Below are 15,309 nucleotides of genomic sequence, written 5' to 3'. Positions count from 1 at the left end.
CACACCTGATCTGACCCATCCTCTGCTGTGCCAATGTGGCATGGACTTCCCCTCCTCTCCCCTTTTATCACTCCCTACAGATCCTCGAATACCATGCACTCTACCTAGCCTTTCGGATCAGCCCCACCTGCGTCCTCTACCAACTAATGAAATTCCCCACCATACTCTTCCATCTCGAAACCTCCGAATACCCTTTGTTACCTGTAAAACCCTACACCACCTACTCTGTGGTGTATCCCCTACTCACTGATGATGCTGGTACTCTGCCATGCCACCAACATGACATTCCCTCAACACTACACTACCACACTCTCCACATACTCACCCAGCTAAATTTTAAGCGCCTTCCCGTATCTGACCTTGAAATTCGCTCTGATACATAGCCATTCTACCAGATCGAAACAGAATTCACCCCATCTCTCCTAGTCAGGCCTCCCTTCCTCTCCAATTCTGTCCACCGACATCCTAAGGCTTGGCTTGAAACAGCACCCCTCTTTACTCTCCTGAATTCCTCCCTAAAACATCCGCCCACATACACACCCTCTTATGCAATACCCTAACTCCCACATTCCCCTGATACGTCTCATCCTGGAAGCCTAGACCAACACATCTCTCCATTCATCTACGTCTCTTTCTTAATCAGTCAATACATCGAATTTTCACTTTTTTAACTTATGCTACTGACCCCCTGTTTCTATCTTTCGTGAAACATCGATTTCCCATTTAATCCACGTGGGTCTTAATCAACAATATTTTAAATTATGTAACTGAATCGATGTATTTTTATTACGCCAAACACTCATTTTGTCAACCGCCATGTCCAGTTCTGTAACAGGACTTAATTTTTTTACTCTCATATGGCTCTGAAGAGTGGCGACTTGTATCCAAAGGCACCCCACCCTCCATAAGGGACGAGGGGATTGAAATGACAAAAAAGGGCGAAAGATTTTAACTATGGCTGATTTTTCACTTTTGTAATACTTGAAAATGGTCTAAGGCTGAAATCTAGGTTGCGCAATAAAGAAAATACTGCAGTGTAATGGAACTTGCATCTTTCCGTGAAAAATAAAGCAAAGGTCACCAAACTTGTGAACCTTTCGAGTTACCATACCGTTCACAAACCCTTCTAGGAGTTACCAACGGATAACAGGGTAGAAGTAAGAACTGTAAAAAAATCTTTTGTTTATGGGATGTTCATAAATTAAGAGAACTGAAATTGGGGGTCGAGGTGCGGGGGAAGGGGTCGGGCAAGAACTCACCTAATCTCATTAACGGAGGATACTGGAGAGACAATTAAAATATCACGTCAGTTTTTTAATTTAGAGAATATACATCATTATAAAAGATAACATTTTGTTTTATGTAATTAATCCTGAGCACAGAGAATAGTGCCCATTAGTCAAAACGGTCTCTCTGAACTGAACTGATTGCTTTACACGTGTGCACACTTGAGGTGCCCTAACTGGAAACAAGGGTCAGATTTCGTTCGGGGAGTTCTCTGCTGCACAGGTAGAAGTCACTGGGTGCAGACGTGCCGGCCGCTGTAGCCGAGCGGTTCTAGGCACTTCAGTCCAGCACCGCGCTGCTGCTACGGTCGCAGGTTCGAATCCTGCATCGGACATGGATGTGTGTGATGTCCTTACGTTAGTTGGGTTCAAATGGTTCAAATGGCTCCGAGCACTATTGGACTTAACTCCTGAGGTCATCAGTCCCCCAGAACTTAGAACTGCTTAAACCTAACTAACCTAACACACATAAATGCCCGATGCAGGATTGGAAACTTCGACCGTAGCGGTCCAGACTGAAGCGCCTAGAACCGCTCGGCCACCCCGGCCGGAACTTGGATTAATCCGAAAAAATGTTTTGCTATTCGTGCACCCAGGTTCGTCGTTGAGTACACCATCGCAGGCGCTCCTATCTATGACGCAGCGTCAAGGGTAACCGCAGCCATAGTCTCCGAGCTGATAGTCCATGCTGCTGCAAACGTCGTCAAACTGTTAGTGCAGATGGTTGTTGTCTTGCAAACGTCCACATCTGTTGACTCATGGATCAAGACGTGGCTGCACGATCCGTTACAGCCGTGCGGATAAGATGCCTGTCATCTCGACTGCTAGTGATACGAGGCCGTTGGGATCCAGCACGGCGTTTCAGTATTACCTTCCTGAACCCACCGATTCCATATTCTGCTAACAGTCATTGGATCTTGACGAACGCGAGTAGCAATGTCGCGATACGATAAACCGCAATAGGCTAGAATCAGACCGTTATCAAAGTCGGAAACGCCTTTCTCCTCGTCATACGAGGCATCACAGCAACGTTTCCCCAAGCAACGCCGGTCAACTACTGTTTGTGCATGAGAAATCGGTTGGAAACTTTCCTCACGTCAGCACGTTGTAGGTGTCTCCACCGTCTCCAACCTTGTGTGAATGCTTTGAAAAGCTAATCATTTGCATTTCGCGCCTGCCGCACGTCACTTTCGTGGTGTAGTAATTGTAATGGACAGAAAATTCTCTTCTTAAGAAACGGCTTTCCTGTTAATACCAGTTTACATTTTGCATTCTCTGTACTTAGGACATCATCAGTTATTTTTCTGCCCAAATAGAAAATCTGTACTACTTCCTTTTTGTTTCATTTCATAATACATCAGCATCGCCTGATTCAATTCAACTATAAGCCATTATCCTTATTTTCTTGATATTAATTTTTCAACCAAGGCACAATCCATTCTGTTCAACTCATCTTCCAAGACCTTTTCCGTCTATTACCGAATTACGATGCCGGCGGCAATCCTGCAAGTTGTTATCTCTTCTCCCTGATGTTAGAATTCCCTTGTCCAATTTCTGGCTATAGGCTACAACGCTATTCCGTATTCAGTATTTCGAAAAATATAGTCCAAGCAGCATTGTCAAGTGCTGCCTCTAAATCTGCAAGTGCTGTAAACATCTACTACCTGCGTTATTATATTACCACACAGTTGTTGTTGTTGTGGTCTTCAGTCCTGAGACTGGTTTGATGCAGCTCTCCATGCTACTCTATCCTGTGCATGCTTCTTCATCTCCCAGTACCTACTGCATCCTACATCCTTCTGAATCTGCTTAGTGTATTCATCTCTTGGTCTCCGCCTACGATTTTTACCCTCCACGCTGCCCTCCAGTACTAAATTGGTGATCCCTTGATGCCTCAGAACATGTCCTACCAAACGATCCCTTCTTCTTGTCAAGTTGTGCCACAAACTTCTCTTCTCCCCAATCCTATTCAATACCTCCTCGTTAGTTAAGTGATCTACCTATCTAGTCTTCAGCATTCTTCTGTAGCACCACATTTCGAAAGCTTCTATTCTCTTCTTGTCCAAACTATTTATTGTCCATGTTTCACTTCCATACATGGCTACACTCCATACAAATACTTTCAGAAATGACTTCCTGACACTTAAATCTATACTCGATGTTAACAAATTTCTCTTCTTCAGAAACGCTTTCCTTGCCATTGCCACTCTACATTTTATATCCTCTCTACTTCGACCATAATCAGTTATCTTGCTCCCCAAATAGCAAAACTCCTTTACTACTTTAAGTGTCTCATTTCCTAACCTAATTCCCTCAGCATCACCCGACTTAATTCGACTACATTCCATTATCGTCGTTTTGCTTTTGTTAATGTTCATCTTATACCCTCCTTTCAAGACACTGTCCATTCCGTTCAACTGCTCTTCCAAGTCCTTTGCTGTCTCTGGCAGAATTACAATGTCATCGGTGGACCTCAACATTTTTATTTCTTCTCCCTGGCTTTAAATACCTACTCCGAATTTTTCTTTTGTTTCCTTCACTGCTTGCTCAATATACAGATTAAATAACATCGGGGATAGGCTACAACCCTGTCTCAATCCCTTCCCAACCACTGCTTCCCTTTCGTGGCCCTCGACTCTTATAACTGCCATCTGGTTTCTGTACAAATTGTAAATAGCCTTTCGCTCCCTGTATTTTACCCCTGCCACCTTCAGAATTTGAAAGAGTATTCCAGTCAACATTGTCAAAAGCTTTTTCTAAGTCTACAAATTCTAGAAACGTAGGTTTGCCTTTCCTTAATCTTTCTTCTAAGCTTCAGTCGTAAGGTCAGTATTGCCTCACGTGTTCCAGTATTTCTACAGAATCCAAACTGATCTTCCCCGAAGTCGGCTTTTATTAGTTTTTCCATTCGTCTGTAAAGAATTCGTGTTAGTATTTTGCAGCTGTGGCTTATTAGACTGATTGTTCGGTAATTTTCACATCTGTCAAAACCTGCTTTCTTTGGGATTGGAATTATTATATTCTTCTTGAAGTCTAAGGGTATTTCGCCTGTTTCATACACCTTTCTCACCAGATGGTAGAGTTTTGTCAGGACTGGCTCTCCCAAGGCCGTCAGTAGTTCCAATGGAAGCTTGTCTACCCCAGGGGCCTTGTTTCGACTCAGGTCTTTCAGTGCTCTGTCAAATTCTTCATGCAGTATCGTATATCCCATTTCATCTTCATCTACATCCTCTTCAATTTCCATAATATTGTCCTCAAGTACATCGCCCTTGTACAGACCCTCTATATATTCCTTCCACCTTTCTGCCTTCCCTCAAATAATTGAAGTAAAATTTTACCACAAATAGATAACTAATGCTGTTGTTGACAATATCATATTGCAATAAAATCGAATTTTGTCATAGAAAGTAAATTTGATTCTCTGACGGAGTGTTGTATAGGCTTATTTTTAAATGGGAGACTTACATGAAGCAAGTTTTTGTTATTTATTTTTATTATTTATTTTCATTTCCATACTCTACATCTACATCCACATCCATACTCCGCAAGCCGCCTGACGGTGTGTGGCGTAGGGTACCCTGAGTACCTCTATCGGTTCTCCTATTCCAGTCTCGTATTGTTCGTGGAAAGGAGGATTGTCGGTATGCTTCTGTGTGGGCTCTAATCTCTCTGATTTTATCCTCATGGTCTCTTCGCGAGATATACGTAGGAGGGAGCAATATACTGCTTGACTCTTCGGTGAAGGTATGTTCTCGAAACTTTAACAGAAGCCCGTACCGAGCTACTGAGCGTCTCTCCTGCAGAGTCTTCCACTGGAGTTTATCTATCATCTCCGTAACGCTTTCGCGATTACTAAATGATCCTGTAACGAAGCGCGCTGCTCTCCGTTGGACCTTCTCTCTCTCTTCTATCAACCCTATCTGGTACGGATGCCACACTGCACGCAGTATTCAAGCAGTAGGCGAACAAGCGTACTGTAACCTACTTCCTTTGTTTTCGGATTGCATTTCCTTAGGATTCTTCCAATGAATTTCAGTCTGGCATCTGCTTTACCGACGATCAACTTTACATGATCATTCCATTTTAAATCACTCCGAATGCGTACTCCCAGATAATTTATGGAATTAACTGCTTCCAGTTGCTGACCTGCTATTTTGTAGCTAAATGATAAGGGATCTATCTTTCTATGTATTCGCAGCACATAACACTTGTCTACATTGAGATTCAATTGCCATTCCCTCACCATGCGTCAATTCGCTGCAGATCCTCCTGCATTTCAGTACAATTTTTCATTGTTGCAACCTCTCGATACACCACAGCATCATCTGCAAAAATCCTCAGTGAACTTCCGATGTCATCCACCAAGTCATTTATGTATATTGTGAATAGCAACGGTCCTATGACACTCCCCTGCGGCACACCTGAAATCACGCTTACTTCGGAAGACTTCTCTCCATTGAGAATGACATGCTGCGTTCTGTTATCTAGGAACTCCTCAATCCAATCACACAATTGGTCTGATAGTCCGTATGCTCTTACTTTGTTCATTAAACGACTGTGGGGAACTGTGTCAAACGCCTTGCGAAAGTCAAGAAACACGGCGTCTACCTGGGAACCCGTGTCTATAGCCATTGCCCTCCGAGTCTCGTGGCCGAATAGCGTGAGCTGGGTTTCACACGACCGTCTCTTTCGAAACCCATGCTGATTCCTACAGAGTAGATTTCTACTCTCCAGAAAAGTCATTATACTCGAACATAATACGTGTTCCAAAATTCTACAACTGATCGACATCAGAGATATAGGTCTATAGTTCGATGTCCCTTCTTGAAAACGGGGATGACCTGTGCCCTTTTCCAATCCTTTGGAACGCTACGCTCTTCTAGAGACCTACGGTACACCGCTGCAAGAAGGGGGGCAAGTTCCTTCGCGTACTCTGTGTAAAATCGAACTGGTATCCCATCAGGTCCAGTGGCCTTTCCGCTTTTGAGCGATTTTAATTGTTTCTCTATCCCTCTGTCGTCTATTTCGATATCTACCATTTTGTCATGTGTGCGACAATCTAGAGAAGGAACTACAGTGCTGTGAAACAGCTTTGGAAGAATACATTTAGTATTTCGGCCTTTAGTCTGTCATCCTCTGTTTCAGTACCATTTTGGTCACAGAGTGTCTGGACATTTTGTTTTTATCCACCTACCGCTTTGACATAGGACCAAAATTTCTTAGGATTTTCTGCCAAGTCAGTACATAGAACTTTACATTCGAATTCATTGAACGCCTCTCGCATAGCCCTCGTCACACTACATTTCGCTTCGCGTAATTTTTGTTTGTGTGCAAGGCTTTGGCTATGTTTATGTTTGCTGTGAAGTACCCTTTGCTTCCGCAGCAGTTTCCTAACTCGGTTGTTGTACTACGGTGGCTCTTTTCCATCTCTTACGGTCTTGCTTGGCACATACTCATCTAACGCATATTGTACGATGGTCTAAAAGCTGTACATATGGTTTGTGTGTGGGAATAAAAAAATTCTCCTTGTTTCTCTTGTTATAAGTGTGGCCAGAATGACGATCCTAAAATATTTCTTGTCTTCTTACACGGAATATTATAATTTAGTAAATGCACAGGCGGGCGAAGGATTAGGATTTTTATAGTTTCCGATATAATGGACAGATTATCTTTGCTGCGCAACACACACTTAACTGACAATTTCCTTCTGTAGCGAAAATGGCCGCTTTTACTGTTGCTACGTAAGTTCTATTGAAACACACATTAGCTCTCTCATCCAAATGGTAGCTATCTTATTTCGTTTTTAGTATATGTAAATGATAACTTCCGTATCTATGAACATGAGACAAGGCAAGAAGAAAAGTTTTTAGTCCTGTCAGTAAGGCCATCAGCTTCTGAAACTTCTACTACCATGCTTGCGATACGAATTTACAGTAGACTTCCACATAAGATAAAAAATTACTTTATCATTCTTACTTTTTAGTAAAACCCTGAGGTCAATCCTGTTAGCTCATTGCTTCTATTCAGTAGCAAAATTTTGTGTAACATGTCTTTGTCTACAAGAGACTTGAAACGAAGTGCAGAATCTGCTATTGCGACAAGGCAGCCTCTCTAGAGGACAGTCAAAAAATCATTCATTTGCTGCAATATTACTATGAAATTTTCTGTACATCATATAAGCAAGCGCGCGCGTTTATTTTTGGTGTGTGTGTGTGTGTGTGTGTCCTACATCTACATTTATATCTATACACAGCATACCACCGTTCGTTGCATGGCAGAGGATACCCTGTACAATTACTACTCATTTCCTTTGCTGTTGCACTCGCTAATGGAGCAGTGGAACAACGACAGTCTATATGCCCCGTTACGATCTCTTCTTTCTCTTCGCGATCGTTACCCGAGTAATACGTTGGTAGCAGCAAAATCCTTCTGCAGTGTGTCGGTTCTGTATATATTGTATTTCACTAGGAGAACATCTACTTCCTTTCTTGGATTTACATTTGAGTGCACAGAGAATTTCCGTAATACTCGAGTGTTTGTCGGTGAAAAACGTAGTAGACGCCTCTGAACTACTTCGTTGTCGTTCTTTAATCTAATCTGGTGGAGATTCGAAACACTGTACAAATATGAAACTTCCTGCCATATTAAAATTGTGTTCCAGACCGAGACTCGGCCTCCGTACCTTTGCCCTTCACGAGTGAGCTACACAACCACGACTTATGACCCCTCCTGGGAGCTTTACTCCCGCCAGTTTCTCGTCTTCTACCTTCCAAACTTCACAGGAGCTCTCCCGCGAAACTTACAGAACTAACACTTCTGGAAGAAAGGATATTGCGGAGACATGGCTTAGCCACAGCCTAGGGGATGTTTCCAAAATGAAATTTCCCTCTACAGCGGTGTGATTCCCTACCTCAGCCAATAGGGCACTTGCCCGCTAAAGGCAACGGTCCCCAGTTCGATTCTCGATCCGGCACACACTTATAATATGCCAGGAAATTTCATATCAGCGCACACGCGGCGACAGAGTGAAAATTTATTCTAGAGTGCAGCAGTATTAAACAGCGAGTCGCACAAGTGTTATATATACGTAGTCCCTTTATAGATGAGCTAAACTTTCCTAAAACAAATAAACCGACGTCTACCGACCATTCGCTTTTCGCACAACTGTCTATATGCTCCCCTTCCATGTCACTTTTTTTTGTAACGCTGTGGCTAGATATTAAATAATATGGCTGTGCCAAGCAGTATTGAAAAGCGCAGGAAAGTTTTCTCTAGTTACATTCTCACACATTAGAACAAGTTGCCATTCATGAAACCAAACAGGATTCTATCGAAGTCATGTTGTATCCTCCCACAGTCACTCAATGACTACTTTCTCATAATTTTTATTTTGCTGTTGTTGTTGTGGTCTTCAGTCCTGAGACTGGTTTTATGCAGCTCTGCATGCTACTCTATCCTGTGCAAGCTTTTTCATCTCCCAGTACCTACTGTAGCCCACATCCCTCTGAATCTGCTTAGTGTATTCATCTCTTGGTCTCCCTCTATAATTTTTACCCTCCAATACTAAATTGGTGATCCCTCGGTGTCTCAGAACATGTCGTACCAACCGATCCCTTCTGCTAGTCAAGTTGTGCCACAAACTCCTCTTCTCCCCAATTCTATTCAATACCTCCTCATTAGTTACGTGATCTACCCATCTAATCTTCAGCATTCTTCTGTAGGACCACATTGCGAAAGCTTCTATTCTCTTCTTGTCTAAACTATTTCTCATCCATGTTTCTCGCCGATGACATTGTAATTCCGTCAGAGACAGCGAAGGACTTGGAAGAGCAGTTGAACGGAATGGACATTGTTTGGAAAGGAGGGTATAAGATGAACATCAACAAAAGCAAAACAAGGATAATGGAATGTAGTCTAAGTCGGGTAAAGCTGAGGGAATTAGATTAGGAAATGAGACCCTTAAAGTAGTAAAGGAGTTTTGCTATTTGGGGAGCAAAATAACTGATTTTGGTCGAAGTAGAGAGAAGATAAAATGTAGACTGGCAATGGCAAGGAAATCGTTTCTGAAGAAGAAAAATTTGTTAACATCGAGTAGAGATTTAAATGTCAAGAAGTCGTTTCTGAAAGTATTTGTAGGGGGCGTAGACAACGTAAATTCAGCACCACAGGAGACGCGTTTCTGAACGTGAAGCTCTTCAGCACTGTTTTGCAACGTGGTTGGTGCACACTCAGAAGCGAAATGGTATACCACATGGAACGTTAAAGTGCACTTCAACGTGATTTGTGAACGCATTGCTTACGGCTGCAGTTGTCTACATCTGAAGCTTAAACTACACACTCTGCTTATTTAAATGGACACGCGTAATGTTGCTACAAGCTCAAACAAGTTGCTTGGCTTTTGTTCTGATTATTTTTAGGTTGGCAGTACGGCTTAGTGTGCTCGCCACCCGCTAGCTGTGGGCCTTCTCTTCCCTTGCAGCAGGTTTCAGCATTGTCCCACGAGTTCGCTTCCGGTTCTTACCAAGTAAACATGGCTGAGCCACTCTTCGTTTGCACCTGTAACGAACAGAGTCCCGTAATCCGGCTATTGTGCTTTGAACGTGTTCCAATAGCTGTGATCAGTAAGGGGCTTCCAGCACAATACGAGGGCAACGTTTGACCAAGGCAAAGTGTTTAACAGTGGACTGGATAGTTCAAAAGTAGCTGACCAAGTGTGAAAGACTAGGAAATAGCAGTACGCACAGTAGAGGGGAAACTTGTTTCCCGGAACAATTCCCTTATTAATAAATGAGATCGTAACATTTCCTTTAGGAATGCATGAGATACAGACACTTGTGTAACTGCGTAGAAAGCATATCAGTACAATACAGATGCACTGCGGAACCCTGATACGTGGACAGAATTGAAGACAATCACTAATAACATTTGAAAACTGGAACAGGACAGTAATAAACTAACCAGTCAACAGAGAAGGCGCTGAAGACAACGATGAGACGACGTAATGACAGTGACAACATTGACATAACACAGTCCCCAAAAAACACACAAAACATGAACAACAATTAACATAGACATTAACCAACGATCATAATTTATTACTCAATATACACATATGAAAAAAATGTTTTGCATCACCCCGGTTCCCAGAACTCCTGAAGACAGACGTTGACTGTGGATATTGTGTCGCAGACAATGTCCCTTTCTCTGTTCAGAGATGTCACTAAACCCGTCCACAGATGTTAACGACCATGCAAGAGTAGCGTCTATTAGACGGAGGGGGTCGAACAGCCGATCAGTTGGTCATTTCACCAGGAAGGAGGTACACGGCTCGTGTTGTTTGTAGTTCAACCACGCGTAAACGGTCAATACCCCGATTCGATCGCCTTAGTATTGTTATTTGTGCCAGAAAAGGCTCTCAACAAGGGAAGTGTCCAGGCGTCTCAGAGTGAACCAAAGCGATGTTGTTCGGACGTGGAGGAGATACAGAGAGACAGGAACTGCCGATGACACGCCTCGCTCATGCCGCCCGAGGGCTACTACTGCAATGGATGACCGCTACCTACGGGTTATGGCTCGAAGAAACCATGACAGCAGCGTCATCGTGTTGAATAATGTTTTTCATGCAACCACAGAAGTGTTACGACTGAAACTGTACGCAATAGACTGTACGATGCGCAGCTTCAATCCCGACGTCCATGGCGAGGTCCATCTTTGAAACCAAAACATCATGCAGAGCTGTATAGATGGCCCCAACAGCACGCCGAATGGACTGATAAGGATTCGCATCCCGTTCTCTTCAGCGATGAGTGTCGCATATGCCTTCAACCAGACAATCGTCGGAGACGTGTTTGGAGGCAACCCGGTCAGGATGAACGCCTGAGTCACACTGTCCAGCGAGTGTAGCAAGATGGAGGTTCCCTGTTTTGGGGTGGCATTATGTGCGGTCGACGACGCCGCTGGTGGTCATGGAAGGCGCTGTAGCGGCCGTACGATAGGTGAATGCCATCCTCCGACCGATAGTGCAACCATATCAGCAGGATACTGGCGAGAATTCGACTTCATGGACGACAATTCGAGCGCCCATCGCGCACTTCTTGTGAAAGACTTCCTTCAGGATAACGTCGCCCGACGAGAGTGGCCAGCATGTTCTCCGGACATAAGCCCTATCGAACATAGATTGAAAACTGAGGGATCTACGCCTAATCGCCGTTCAGGGGTGGGACAATCTGGACCAACAGTGCCTTGATGAACTTCTGGATAGTATGCTACAACGAATACAGGCATCCATCAATGCAAGAGGACGTGCTACTGGGTATTAGAGGTACCGGTGTGTACAACAATCTGGACCACCATCTCTGAAGGTCTCGCCGTATGGTGGTACAACCTGCAATGTGTGGTTTTCATGAGCAATAAAAACAGCGCAAATGATTTTTATGTTGATCTCTCTTCCAATTTTCTGTACAGGTTGCGGAACTCTCGGAACCCAGGTGGTACAAAACTTTTTTGGTGTGTGTATATGCATGTAATTAAAAGTAGGACTCATCATAGTCCGTGGATACATATTGTTCGAGACTCTAAGTTTTCCCTGTACACATCATCGCAAAGTAATCAGAATGTCCACATCACTGTAAATGAAATATTTATACAAAATAGCTTTCAAAATTTAAATAGTAATTCAAACACTGAAACTATACAATATTAGCATATCATGTATATTAATAATATACAGATTAACAAATACTGTATGAACCTAGTTTTGTTACACAAGTATGTATTGATAGAGGGATAATTAGGTTAGTATGTAGCTGTTATTTTTTCTAAATTCACCAAAGTTACAGTAGATGGCTGCAGGATAATATTCTAAAGACACGCAAGATTTGTTTATCTACTAACCTAGTAGCAGTAATAGTAGGTAATTCGTAATCTAACACACACACACACACACACACACACACACACATCTGATCTTCGTACTAAATTTCAGTGAGAAACTTTCTCACCTGAATGCGACAATATTTTGTTGGCGCCCATTGATGTAGGAGGAAATGACAATTGTAATAAAATACGAGAAAGCAGACGTCGGACAGAAAGATGCAACTATTCGGTTTTTCTGCATGCTATTCCATAGTGAAACGGTAGAGTAATAGATTTCGCACAACATGTAACCTAACATTAACACGCGCAGCACAGCAACAAAGGATACCAAAATAGTTTAGATCCGCATGGACTGCAGAAGTCGAATTTTTACAAACATGACGCTCATGCATGTAACATTAACAAGTACAGCACCACACGGGGACGCCGAACCTGAAGTTCAATACCAAGTGGCCTTTTCTGGGTGGTGGTGGTGGTGGTGGTGGTGGTGGTGGTGGTGGTGATGGTGAGACTCTTCTTTTTGTTCTCTCCCAAAACGTAACATCAATTTACAACTTCCAAATACACCTCCTCTAAGTGGTGCTGCATCGGCAGCAGTGCCTCAGCTGCATTAGAAGTTTTTCTGCGCAGCAGGGTCCATGCTTACTGTGGAGCACTACGACCTCATAAAGTAATAAGATGGCGACCCTGTTAGTCATAATGCAAGTTGGAAAAAAGTCGTCCCCTCACATTACTGAAGCCAACACTCAGCAAGTTCGTGATCCGATTTGTGAATAACTAAATGGTTCTAATGGGTCTGAGCGCTGTGGGACTTAACATCTGAGGTCATCAGTCCCCTAGAACTTAGAACTATGTCAACCTAACTAACCTAAGGATATCACACACATCCATGCCACAGGCAGGATTCACACCTGCGGTTCCAGACTGAAGCGCCTATAACCGCTCGGCCACCCCGGCATGCTTTGAATAACTGACGAGTGATTGTCAGTGAAGTGGCAAACCACATACGTGTTTATACACTTAAACGCCAAAGAAACTGGTATAGGCAAGCGTATTCAATAACAGAGATATGTAAACAAGCACTGTGGTCGGCAACAGGATAAGTGCCTGGTGCAGTTGTTAGATCGGTTACTGCTGCTACACTAGCAGGTTATCAAGATTTAAGTGGGTTTGAACGCGCTGTTATAGTAGCCGCGCGAGCGATTTGTCACAGCACCTCCAAGGCAGCGATGAAGTGGGAATTTTCCCGTACGTCCGTTTCACGAGTGTACCGCGAATATCAGAAATCCGGTAAAACAGCAAATCTCCGATGAGAGAACAGGACCAATGACGACTGAAGAGAATATTTCAACGTGACAGAAGTGCAACCCTTCCACATATTGCTGCAGATTTCAATCTGGGCCATCAACAAGTGTAGCGTGCGAATCATTGAACGAAACGCCATCGATATGCGCCTTCGGTCCCGAAGGTCCGCTCGTGTACCCTTGATGAGTGGAGTACACAGAGCTTTACGCCTCGCCTGAACCCGTCATCACCGACATTGGACTGTTGATGACTGGAAACATGTCGCCTGCTCTGACGAATCTCGTCTCAGATTGTATCGGGCAGATGGACGTGTACGGGTGAGGAGAAAACCTCATGAATTCATGGACCCTGAATGTTAGCAGGGGACTGTTCATGCTGGTGGAGGCTCTCTAATGATGTGGGGTGTATGCAACAGGAGTGATATGGAACCCCTGATAAGTCTGATACGACTCTCACAGGTGACACGTACGTAATCATGCATTCATGTCCACTGTGCATTCTGACGACTTGGGCAATTCCAGGAGGACAGTGCGACACGCCGCACATACAGAATTGCTACAGAGTGGCTCCAGAAACACTCTTGTGAGTTCAAACACTTCCACTGGCCCCCAAATTCCCCATACCTGAACAATATTGAGCACATTTCAGATTAGCCGAGTCCATACCACGTCGTGTTGCGGCACTTCTGCTTGCTCGAGGGGGCTCTATACGATATTAGGCAGGTGCACCAGTTTCCTTGATTCTTCAGTGAATATATTACGTCATCCATAACAGGTTCAGCCGGCCGGTGTGACCGAGCGGTTCTAGGCGCTTCAGTCTGGAACCGCGAGACCGCTACGGTTGCTGGTTCGAAATCTGCCTCGGGCATGGACGTGTGTGATACCTTTAGTTAGGTTTAAGTAGGTCTAAGTTCTAGGGGACTGATGACCTCAGATGTTAAGTCCCATAGTGCTCAGAGCCATTTGAACCATATCAGGCTCATGTTTCGTAAGATGTGCCCAAAACGTCTTAATGAAGAAAGCGCAATTGCATGAGAAGCTACCAGAAGGAACTGATTTGTCACGCTATGGAGTCGAAACCTTTGTGGAATGAATCACCTCTGGAGATGAGACATGGATTCATCAGTCTGAACCAGAGTGCAAATTCTAGAGAGCGAAATGGAATTACACTGGATCACCAGAGAAAAAGAGATTCATGAGCCAGCCCTCTGTAGCAAAAGTTCATTGGAAGTGAACAGGTGTAAATTTTGGAATATTACTTGGAAAAGGGCCAAAAGCAAACAACAATGCCACTGTGGTATGCTTGGCAACTCGTTGAAGCCTGGAACTTTGCAAATCGAAACAAATGTGTGAAGCCGCGAATTGTTTCTCTTTTCGCTTCAAAGTGCGTTCAAGGGCATATAGTAGAGCCGAATTCATCCGTATTTACCGAAGACCCCGTGGTATGGTGCAATAGGCCGCAAACAACCCTATAGATTGTTATCGTCAAGGCCAAATTCAGCAGTGACTACCATCGACAGCACCTTTACAGCCTCCACCTCATACCGTCTATATGCACATCTACGTGAAGTCTCTAAAATTCACAATGAAGTGGTTGGCAGAGGGTTTATAAAATATCAAATCACCTTCAAGCTATTTCTCCACTCTTCAATAGCGTACTGGGGAAACGAATCCTTAAATATTTCTGTGTAAGCTCAACTTTTTCTTATTTTATTACAATGATCATTTCCCCCTGTGTCGTTGGGCGGCAAGAAAACATTGGTTACTTACTTTACGTGAAAAGATATCGCTGCAACGAAAAACACCTTTGTTGTTGTGATTGCCACCGCAGCTAGCGTATGATA

The 15,309-nt window shown here is 43.6% G+C and overlaps 1 protein-coding gene across 3 annotated transcripts in view; it reads left to right on the top strand.

The window, feature by feature from the left end:
• LOC126293524 (acetylcholine receptor subunit alpha-like) overlaps positions 1-15,309 on the top strand; it is a 597,900-nt gene that overhangs the window by 97,216 nt on the left and 485,375 nt on the right. The window lies entirely within an intron of this gene.

Source organism: Schistocerca gregaria, chromosome 10 (genome assembly GCF_023897955.1).
Source record: "Schistocerca gregaria isolate iqSchGreg1 chromosome 10, iqSchGreg1.2, whole genome shotgun sequence".
Classification (NCBI taxonomy): domain Eukaryota; kingdom Metazoa; phylum Arthropoda; class Insecta; order Orthoptera; family Acrididae; genus Schistocerca; species Schistocerca gregaria.
Note: the sequence above shows the minus strand (reverse complement) of the source record. Positions and strands in the feature narration are given on the sequence as shown.